The sequence below is a fragment of the Jaculus jaculus genome, chromosome 2 (genome assembly GCF_020740685.1).
Source record: "Jaculus jaculus isolate mJacJac1 chromosome 2, mJacJac1.mat.Y.cur, whole genome shotgun sequence".
Classification (NCBI taxonomy): Eukaryota; Metazoa; Chordata; class Mammalia; order Rodentia; family Dipodidae; genus Jaculus; species Jaculus jaculus.
Genome location: NC_059103.1, coordinates 178018947 through 178031089, shown reverse-complemented (window position 1 = coordinate 178031089; position 12143 = coordinate 178018947).

Sequence of the window (12143 nt, the reverse complement as noted above, 5' to 3'; positions counted from 1 at the left end):
ATACCTAACTTTTTGGACAATGGGACACTCTTGAGCCACAGATTGTTACTAGAAAATTGTCAGTGCCAGGGATGGGATACCTTCCAGTGAGTTGTTGGCCAGGAATAGATGGTAAGACCATATTACTGAAGATTCCACATACTTGGGCTTCAACGCTGCTGAGAAATCCTGCTGGAACTGAGCTGATAACCTCCTCTGTGTAGACCAGCTAACAGAAAGCTGGAAGAAGCTATTCTGCATGCAGCTCAATGGAAGAGTGAGAAATCACCAATGAGGATACTCAACACTGGACTCTGCAAGCCTTATATTTTGCCAGCCAGGCCAAATGAGCCAACTGATACAATAGTGGCACATCTGTCATGGTAGAAATCATCTGCCCTCTAATTGGACTGCAAGCCAGCTCCATGGGAGGGAATACATTCCTGATACTGAAAACCTAAAACAGGGGTAGTCATGAGCCCTAGGAATGTAATGTCTGCTGCTATCTGGCTAAATGTATATGTTTTGCTCATCAAACTGCCCAGTAAGCACTTCTTTTAATGTCCATACCCATATATTAGTGCTACTCTCAGTTTTGGTAGAGATCCTTTTCTTTTTAGATGGCAGTGACATTGGGATGACTCAGAAGACATCATTGTGCTGGGAAGATGTGACAGGAGTCCTCAGCACTGCAATGTCTCCATCACAACTTCCAAGGTTGAGTCCATTGTGGAAGAGGTGGCAGAAAAAATGTAAGAGCCAAAGGAAGGGTAGGACTCCTGAAAATGTGCTCCTCCAGAAACAAAATGGCCCGGATATCCATAACCTCACAGCGCCTGAAACTACCTACACAAGACCCTCATAATAGGAGGAAAAGATCAGGAAATCGAAATACAACAGACTGATTGAGAGTGGGAAGGGATATGATGGAGAATGAAGTTTCAAAGGGGAAAGTGGGGGGAGAGAGGGCATTACCATGGGATATTGTTTACAATCATGGAAGTTGTTAATAATAATAATAATAATTATTATTATTATTATTATAATTAAAAAAATAATAAAATGTTAAAAATGTATTGTCATAGTTCTTGCTATATTCTCTTCCTATGTAGGCTTTCCCATAGTAACTAATGTTTTACTAAGTGTAATTTTTATCATCCATATACACTTTTGGTATATAGAGAAAAATATAATTTCCAATTTTGCTTCAGGTAATCACTATGGCCACAGTTATAAGGGGTGGCACCCCAAAAAATTATTCACTAACAAACTTGTAACACAGCTAAATAATATTCTGTCCTTCAGTGAATCCTACTAAAGTATATATTTGATAACCATTCTGCCCAGGAATACTATTACATTGATATGCAGGCTCATTCTAACAACAGTGTGTTTCCCAATGGCTCAGTAAAAGTGTGATAGAAAATTTTCTGAGCAAGATTATCAACTAAGAGTTCTTCACTTACTAGTAGAGAAAGTTAACAAGCTTTAGAGATTTAATAATTTATTAACATGTTTTCATAAGCTTTAAAATACACTCACACATTTTACTAGTGGCATTTTGAGGTAAATATGCCACACATTTAATTTATAATTCCAACATTTGATAAGTCTTAGAAAAAATAGTGAAGTCATCAAAAAGGAACTATGTCCACATTTTGTTATGGATACTCACAGCTGAAAGCATTTTACACAGACTACTATTGAGCAAGAGTCCACACATCTGTGGTCTATTGTATTTTTCTAGACGAATCAACCTATTCAAGGACTATAAAGAATTCATATAAAATGTATGTAAGGAAGACACAGTTCCCTTTTTATAAGCTCATTCATTCATGATGAAGCTATAAAAAGCAGATTAAAGTTAACAATAAAAATCCCCAAGGGATAATTGTGTAATTATACGTGGTGAGAAGACTCAGACAAATGGACAGGGTTAAAATGATAGAGAGCGAGAGATGAGACAGACCATGAAGATGTCCTCTGGAGACTTATTTGGGTGGAAATAAAGAGATGGAGATCTATGCAGATGTGGCAAAGATTCATGGTAAACAACTGGCATGCATTTCAGTTAGTGAGGAAAGTGACATGGGCAGTACTGGGGTTTGGGCAGGACCCAGAGATAAGCATTGAGCAACATATGGATGATAAGAAAGCCAGAGACTCAAACTCCAGAGTGTAGCAAGGGAACTATTCAAAGGCCTGAGGTTCTGTTAAGTGGAAGTAAGACAAGGCTCACAAACATGAATTCAAGCACAGGGAACTCTACTTGTACAAGCAGAACTCCTTGAAAGATTGTCATTAATGAGAAGGGGACACTTCTCCCTTAGCAATACATGTAGCAACTTGATATTCTCAAATGATGTCACTACTGTATTCTCATGCATCCGGCACACCACTTCAGTAACCCCTGAGAAACACCTTGTTGCACAGATGTGTTTAAGCAAGTAAAAGAGGTGGAGTATTGAAAATCATGAATCAAGGTCTCAGTGATAAAAGAACTACGAAGTGCAGTATGTATGGTTCCTGAGCTTAGTGTCAGAAATGGAACTATGTTTAGGTTAATCCAGATGCTAAGCTGTGAACCCCAGGCACCTGGGTGCAATAGGAAGCTCATAACCTTGGAGTCAGAGTGGCTGGGTTCAATTTCAAATCCTCCATAAACATTGAACATGCTTTCAAGCTCACTGGCTGTTGTTTTTCTATCAGTGTTTCTATTAGTGTTATTTTTTTCTACTAGTTTATTAACCTGGTGACCATGAATTTAAAGAAAAATCCACAACACATTTTCTCTTATCTTTTTACTGGCATGTAACACCTTCCTCATTGCTCTTGACTCAATCAGGTTTAAAATGGAAGAGCTTCTTCACCCTAATCCTCTATGGCCATGAATCAACCCAAGCAAACACACTGGAATAAAAGCAAAGAGTACTGAAGAAGAATGAAATGTGAACGTAAGTATTAGGAATATGGGCTCTGGGCAAGGCACAAAAGGACTGTGGGTCCATGTGGTCAACCACAAGGAGCAACTGTCTTATGCATGTCCAGAGGTGTTCATGGTCTCACTACTTCATAGAAGTTTTACTGAAAAATAAGCCAGAATTTTTTTTTCCAAACACTTCTTTAGCACTCCTGGCATGAAGAATTAATCATGAATTCTTTGAGTCTAAGGGGAAAAAAAAACCCAGTCCAGTTGATATGCATCAACAATAAAAATAAGATGATGCCTTCAACATTAGAACACACTTTTCTTCTGACTTTATAAATTTAAGTTCCCCCTCAACATTTATCCAAAGTATACATTAGCATTGAAAGACTTTTAAATATTAAGAAGAGAAGATCATAGTAAGATATGGCCTCCAAGATGAAAATCAACTAACTTTACGACAACAAGAATGTACAGATTCCATAAAGAACTTGCTCCTCTCTCAGGTAATAAAAAGTAAACTCTGGGATTCACTGTGGTGTGGAGGACATAGTCCATCTGGAGTAACAAATGTAAATAATGAGATGGGATCTGAGGAAAATAAAATAAATCCTTAAAAACTGTCATTCTAGAAAATTGGTGAGAAGGATAAAAATGTGTGGCAAATAGGTACATTCTGATGTCCTCTCTGAGTAAAAATGAGAGAACCTTTCAGAAGGTGGAAAAAACAAAACTGAAGGCAGAAAAGAAATGTCCATTCTAGCACATTAAGGGGCTGTAGGAAGGAATCACTTTAGAAAAGCTCATGAGGCGCAAAGCTGGAACATAGTCATGGTGTATGTGGGGGTGGGTGGGGGGAGGATGCATCACTCTGTGGTCAGGCAGAAGTGAGCCTCCAAGGTGAACTTTTTAGAGGTACCCTGGTTTATAAAAGTAACTGAGTCTCTGGCAGGGAAGTGTGTCACACTGCTTTGATAAGATAGCTTTGGACCAAGGTTACTGAACAGACTGCAAGGCAGAAGGTGACTGACTTAGAAACCTGCAGGTCTCTATAGAACCATAGCCAGTGTGGAGCTCATTTGCCCGGGAGATTTTTCAGATCCTACTATGCTGAGAAACACATAGTCAGGTATTCTGTCAGCTCTAGACTTCAAAGGCAAGATGAATAGCAGCACCAGCTAGAAGAGGGACATTGTCCTGGGACCTAGCATGACTGATAGTATTGTGCCTAAAGTCATTAGCCTTGTCATTAGTAGAAGGTCATGTATGCCCCACATCTTTAGCAATATGTGCAAACACTACCTCAGGACACTAATGGAGAGAACAATTCACAAAGGATGCTTAAATGGCCAATTATGTTGCTTCATAAAATAATATATTTTGAAATATATAATATATAGATTAAAAGCATAGAAAAAAATGAATTACATTTGAATCTAATAACTATTTATATCAAAAGTTTACTCTTAACTGGGTGTGGTGGCACATGCCTTTAATCCCAGCACTTGTGAAGCAGAGGTAGGAGGATTGCCATGATTTTGAGGACACCCTGAGACTACATAGTGAATTCCAAGTCATCTTGGGCCAGAGTGAAACCCTACCTTGAAAAATAAAAAAAAAAAAAGTTTTTTTTTATGACAGTGAAATTTATGAGCCCTTATATTGAGTGATTTTCTTTTGTTGTTTTGCATCTTTATTAGTTCCATGTCCATGGCTCAAAAATACCCTGTTCAATGAGCAAACTACCTTATATTTTCAATAGTTCACACCATCCTAGAGAGCAGAATATAGCATCTTAAAGTCTTTCCACTTATTTCCACACTTGTCTAATTCAGTGCAGTTATATTCAGAGATATAAATTACTTTTGAGCAAGAAACCACATCCATATGACTGCATTTCAAAACATTAAGATTTTCTTTCTGTTTTTTTTTTTTTTTTTTTTTTTTTTCTGTAAATTTTGTGTTTGGAAAAGCCCATGACATCTAGTTTGTGAAATCCTGGCTATAAGAGGGTTTTTCAGTTAGCACACAAAAGTTCACAGAAGTTGTTCCTTCCAAGAATAATCTCCCAGGGCCTCATTCAACAATAAATATTTCCCAACTTCCCTGTGCAGAAGTCGGAGTAAGACTGCAAATACTGAGGAAACTGCCTCTGCATCCAGCCAGCTGCCTTGGCAGTGTGAGAGCCAATGCACAAAGAAGGCCTCTGCTGTTTGTTTTCCTCTTCTCTGAGATTGAGCCACGGAGAGGAAGGCAAAGCCTGGGAAGACTCTATCAGAGACTCCATCCTCCTGTGGAACCACTCAGAGTGGAAACCCAAAGTTCTGCTTCCCCTGACTGGACAGTTCTCAGTCCGACCATTGGTCAGAGTAAAAACAGATTTCTGTAACATTTCTCTGAAGAGTCTGGGGAAAGGGCTCAGAGTCGATCCTCACTTTAATTCATCCTCAAAGCTTTTTCCTCAGCAAAACTAAAATAAAGGCCGTAGCCATTTTATTACTCTCTTCTCTTGCTCCCTGGTAGACTCTGAAGAGAACTTTTAGCTCTAGGGGCATAGAAAGAGCACAAAAAAACTAGTTTACTATCTCAGAATTAAACAAGCAAAGCAATCAGGATTAAGGAGACTTAACTTGTAAATTTCACATGGGTTATAACAAACTTGCTTGATATTGACCCTTTATTTCTCTGGCTAGAATTTTTATATACAATTGTAGAAGACCTGGAAAGAGTGCTTGAAATTCTGTTATATGGGATTTTGGGGTTATTATTAACTGTGCATATATAACATTGAATACTTTGGCCTAAGTTACTATCTTTACATATTTCTTCAAGAATATTTTGTAGTAGTTTTCAACTATATTTCTTGAATTTATATGCTTGAATTATTCAACTAATGAAAACTTTTCTAACAAGCCATTTTGATACTTTAAGGTGAAATTCTGAAATAAAAGAAAAAATGTTTTTGTTTCATTAGATTCATTGTCTTATCAATGCTGAGAGTTGTAACTTATGCACTGGGTTATTCGTGTATGATTTTATGTTTCAATTTCTGAATATCTGCCTCTATCAGATAACTATTTTTCATGCTAAGGGAAATAGAATGCACTTAGTTGTTGTCTCCAGTTGAAATAATGTATTTGATGAAACAAGGTTTTGTCCATTAATTAATTTTTGAATTTTCTAAAAAGCTAACGCCATTATTAATCAAAACACTGTCATCTTAATCATCATTTCTGGAACACAAAATATACATGAGTAATCTAGGTACATTCAGGGAGACAAATAACATATAAAATCTTTTTAAGTATTAATAAATTTGACATTTTTATTATTTATTTATGTTACATGTTTCTGTGATATCAGGTTTTGTATATTCAAAACATGCTACTCTATTCAATAGAGATCTTGCAAACCAAGTATGATTTTAGCAATTTCTCAAGGATATCCTCCTTAGCAACCTCCCACACCTACAGCAGAACAGAAAAAAAAAAAAAAAACCCACAAATATTTAGCAGAAATCAAAAAAGAATATAGAATGTGATCCATTAGTTTTTTTATTATGAGTGATTATGTTCCCAAAATAATGCAATAATTCCTTTAATGTTAACTATTAAATGCCTTTTTTGCCTTTGTACCCTGCCAAAAGCACAATAATTTTTCCAGGCCTAGACTAGGTAATACATGTCTGGGAATAGTTGACCTGTTGTTCATGCCAACACACAGAGAACATGTGGTGTTCCACCCCTATGTAACTCTTCCCACTTCTGCCCCAATTAGTCATGAGCTCTGAAATTCAACATGCAAATCATAATACAATGATATTTCACCTTTGGCTCAACCTGCTATGCAAAGTGCCTAAGGAAACAAATTAAACTGTTCCTTTAAAATGGGTTTGAAAATACTTTGTTAGAATATTTCAGAAAGTGCATTGGTATTTTCAATTCCTAAAATGATTACCAAAGCATTAGAAGTTTACAGCTTAATGGCGAGCTTCATATATGAACCAAGTAGAGGGTAGATTTAGTATTCGAATGATCACAATTTAGCATGTAATGAGGGAAGGTGATGAAAGCTTATTAAGAATGAAAAAAGAAAGTAAAATACTAACAGATGTATAACACTACACAAAGCCCAACCCAATAGGCATCCATGAACGGAAGAAAAGAACAATGGAAATCTAAAAAATAATTTATATAACACTGTATAAAACTTCTTATAAGATACATTCTTTGACGTATCTCTGTGGGGAAAAAAAAAAAATCATGATAATAGGCTTCCTGAGTTCCTCTGCCAACTTTACCTAGCTTGGATGAGCTAACAGGTTAGTTCCTCAAACTTTTGCATAAGATAATTAGTCAATCACCAGAGATGACCCAAGTTATTTTTCACAAGAAATCTAGGATGGCTCTTCAGTTTTCTCTGGTCTATGAGGCTCTCATGTGGTTTGAGAAAAGCTTCACCTCAGTAAGCTTAATCTGGGGACATGCTATGATATCCTTCAGATAAACTTGGACTCCTGTCACTTTCCAAAGTATAACAAGCTCACCCCCCCCCCCTTTTTTCCTCATCCTGAAATGACTTTTCAAAGGTTCTCCTTCGGTCAATTGGATTTGTTATTCAGATTTCAGCTTACACATGTCTTTGAAGATGATTCTCCTGAATAGTATAATGTTGCCATTTTAGATGGAAAAATAGTATTGTAGTAGTATCTATGAGAACCAACCCTTACTTTCCTGCTTATTAATTCTGTGGACTTGTTCTGGTTCTTCTCACTGGAGTTCAACCCAGAAGGATTGTAGGTTGTCTAGTTTTTCATTATAAACACAAACAGTGTCCCATTTAAGTCATGTAATAGGGCTAAGAATAGTCCAGTAAGTTAATGAAGACAAACATGAAATATCTTATATAGAGACAGAATTAAAGAAGAGACCATGCATGCAAGGAAAAAGTGAAAATTAAGCAGTGAAATTTTTTCTTTCTGTGAATTATGCCTAACCTTTTTTGTTCTCCAAAAACTTAAGCAAACTATATCCTTCATGGATGTTGTGATGGTTAAATTTTGTTGTCAAATTGATCAGGTTAGGAATCTACAGATATAGCTCCTGGGCAAGTCTATGAGATGCTTCTAGAAAGGATTAACTGAAGAAGGCAGTTTTTCTTCCAGAGTTGGTTCTTCCTCCAGAGTAGGGGCCCTCCCCATGGTGGACTATATGTAAGGAAGCTCTGAGGGGAAACAGTCCCTTTATTTCCCCTGGCTGCCTTTGCTTTTGTTCCTCTGTGCTTTTACCTGCTTTGCAAATGCACCTATCCTATTGAGCTATCCTTTGTCAGTACTGGAACCAAGTTTCCTCAGCCTTCCAACATGGACTGAAGACCAGCAGCTCTCCAGGAATCCTGCAGGCCTTCAGTGCTGGTTTGGGACTGCTGAGGTATCTGTGTGGACTGAGAGGCTCCTGGGTTCCTTGACTCTGAAGCCTGCAGACAGTTATTATTGGTCTTCAGTAAAATAATCCAGTAAATTCTCTTCTTAACACCAAGTCATTGTACAATTCTGTTCCTCTAGAGAACGCTGGCTAAAAATATCACAAAAGTTAACATCTCCTGTCTCTACAGGGACTTAGACTCTTGACCTCTCACTGTGTTCATCACTTTTCATTATTGTGACAAAATGTTTCACAAAACTAACTTGGATGAGGAAATATTTCTTTTGGCTCATGGTTTCAGATGCTTCACTTGGACCTGGTGATGAAAGCATGTGGCAGAGAAGACTGCTGTCTTCATGGTAGGTGGGAAGCAGAAAGACAGACAACCAGGGACCAGGGCAAAAGAACCACAAGAACTTTCACTGAGTGACCTCCTGACTCCAATTAAGGCTCACCTCCTAGTAGCCCTCCATCTACTTTCTTATCAATGGATTAACCCATCAATCTGGTTATCATTCTCATGATCCAGTCACCTGCCAGTATTTTCACTAGCCGAGGACCAAGCTTTCAATATATGAGCCTTCAGTACCATTTTACATCCAAGCCATGGTACTCATAGACTAATTACCTTAGTCAGTTACCCTATCTGTGAACTGAAAACTTCAACACTGCTAGAAGACTTGTTTAAACATCTGGATAGTGTTGCCTTAAATGATAAGTAAACATGAAAGGCAAAAGTTAGACCAAGATTTGTTAGAAAGAAAAAGGAAAACAGAAGAATTGCTCGTATAGCCATAGCATGAAACCTTCAAAACAGCATGAGACCCTCACATGTGGGAAGGTGAGTAAACGTGAGAGTCAGAGCAAAATGTGGCTGGGGGCCACCCTACAGTAATGTGCACTCAGGTCCTCTTAGTGACAGAATTCAGCAGTTCAGTGACCTTCAGTTAAGCTATACTATTGCAGTGAATGTTTCCACTACTGCTGAGGATGGAGCAGCTTTTCCCTGATGTCTACCAAGTATTTGGACTGTGTAACAACAGACAACAAAAGGCACTAGAAAACCAAGTGTTTTCCCATAAGCACAGGGCTCACATTCATCGCTGGCAAGGACGATTGAGTCTGTCTGCAGTAAGCAGCAGGCTGAAACCCTGCTGAGCTGACAGCTGCCACTGGCCCCCAGCCCACTGAGGACCCGAGGAGAACACGGCTCCACACGCATCCAGACCTTAAGATAAAGACGAGTCACCACTTTGGAGACACAGAATGTGTCAGCCTGGGAAGACCTAGGTCATGGTCTCTCATCTTTTTATATCACAAGGAAATCAGTCTTAGAGTAGGTATGTATGTTCACAATGCCACAACCAGAATCATTTCAGTGCACAATTTGAATAATTTCCCTTTTGACTACACCAATGACAGATGCATAAACAATTTTCAATCTGTTTTCTTCTACACTTATTTCAGAAATTTGAGGATGACTTTCTAGGCCTTAAGAAATACTTCTAGGGGTCTGGGGAGATGGCTCAGTGCTTGCTTACAAAGGCTGCTGGTCTGGGGAAATGGCTCAGTGCTTGCTTACAAAGGCTGCTGGCCTAGGCTCAACTCCCCAGCATCCATATAGAGCCAGACACACCACATACAAACACACACACACACACACACACACTGATTGTGTTTAAAAGAAATATTTCTAAAATTAGGCTTTCTAAAAAGAGATTATAGAGCCCTCCCAGAGTAAAGAGCATGTGGTCCAAACGGTCTAGGGAGCAACAGCCAGAGGATGGTCACCAGGCCCACTGAACTTTGTTGCCCTTGTACCCAAAGGGTATGGCAAAGCTACAGCAAACAGTTTCAACAGATATTTTCACAAGTGCATAGACATGAAACATATCAACTGAAGAAAGAAGTGTGGCTTCTTAGGATACCCAAGTCAAATAATGACAAAGGTTTTCTGGTCTGCTCCCAAAGACCCATCTTTCTTTTTGACACAGTATTCTTACATAAATACAATAATTCACCCTGTACAAAGACGATGTGTCATCAGAAACAATTTATGAAGCAGTAGGAGATTATATGCAGCAGTACATTAAACAGTTCTCAAATATACTGGGAGCTGGAGTGTATGTATATAAATAATTTAAGTTTTCTATTAGCAATCCCGTGAACTTCAAAAGAAAAGGGATAACAGAAATAGCATGGAAACACTGGAGATATAGGCACACCTTTAAGTAAGTCTAAGAAAGTAGATAATACTTTAAGGGGTACTGTTTATGACCTTAGTTAGCTTTAGATAGCTAAAAATTGGTAAACTAGCCAGGCGTGGTGGCTCACGCCTTTAAGCCCAGAACTCAGGAGGCAGAGGTAGGAGGGTTGTCATGAGTTCAAAGCCACCCTGAGACTCCATAGTGAATTCCAGGTCAGCTGAACCAGAGTGAGAACCTACCTCAAAAAAAATAAAAATTGGTAAAGTACTTATTTTAACAGAAGTATATAGTGAATTATAATATTCCATTTCCTTTCTAGTTTTGAAAACCATTAACTTATTATTTGTTGCCACCTGCTCTCTGCCAGGCACTGTGCTGGCACTATGTTTGCATAGATAAAGAGATATGATGCATATACTCACACAGCTGATCATCAGCAGAAGCAGAATAATTTGCAATTTCATATGATTATGTCCCTAAGCATCCCCTCTCCTTCAGAATACAATGAAAAGGAGTTTCTTTGGAAATTTAAGCTTCTAAAAATCAAATTTGTGATGTTACACAACAGGTATGAATTGAGTCCAGTTCAATGTGGAGATTCCAGATAGGGCTGGATTTTTACTGGTGATGATTTAGACATGTACTCCTCGTAGAAGCACTAAAACTCTTGTCACTGGATCTCCTGATAATGTAGAAATCCAAATGCGTGCCATCTGAAGAAGTGACATTAATCTCAGATCTCAGGTAACTTCCGTAATTTCTAGGCACACTGACTTTGAAGAAAAATGTCTAGAATAGTGCATAATTGAGACCCAGAAACATATGATGTTAAGACAGCATGCTAGACTAAAGACAAAACAAACAAAAAAATGAAGTAATGCAGATAATTGATAAGATTATTGAAGATGGTCTTGAATACATAATTAGGAGATACTTCCTATGTGAATGCTTTATAAGAATAACTAAAGTAAAATTCCAAAATTATGAAAGTGATAAAGCAATGCTGAGATAAAACTGTTTCCATGCTTAGTGATAATAATACTTGTACTATTAATAATAATTGTAGGTAACAAGTTATTTAGCATTTTAGAGTTACTCAGTTGTATATATTTGTTCTGCTAGAAAATGTCACATCTCAAAACCAGCTCTACAGAAAATATTTGATAGAATCCTTCATGCTGAAGAAAAGGAAAAGCACACATATAAGGAACCTAGAAAAAACAAGCAATACTCAAATACTAGTTAACACAAGAGAGCACAGGTAGAACCAGAACCACACACACAAAAAGTGGCAAACATAAATGCACACCTTTCAATAATATCTCTTAATATCAACGGCCTCAATGCCCCAATGAAAAGACATAGGTTTGCAGACTAGGTTAAAAAGCAGGATCCTACACTTTATTGTCTCCAACAAACACCTTTCTACAAAGGATAGACATTATCTTAGGGTGAAAGGTTGGAAAACGATGTTTCAAGCAAATGGGCCTAGAAAACAAGCAGGGGTTGTGATCCTAACATTTGACAAGGTAGACTTTAGTCCAATGTTAATCAAGAAAGATAAGGAAGGTCACTTTATATTGATTAAGGGCACACTCCAACAGGAGG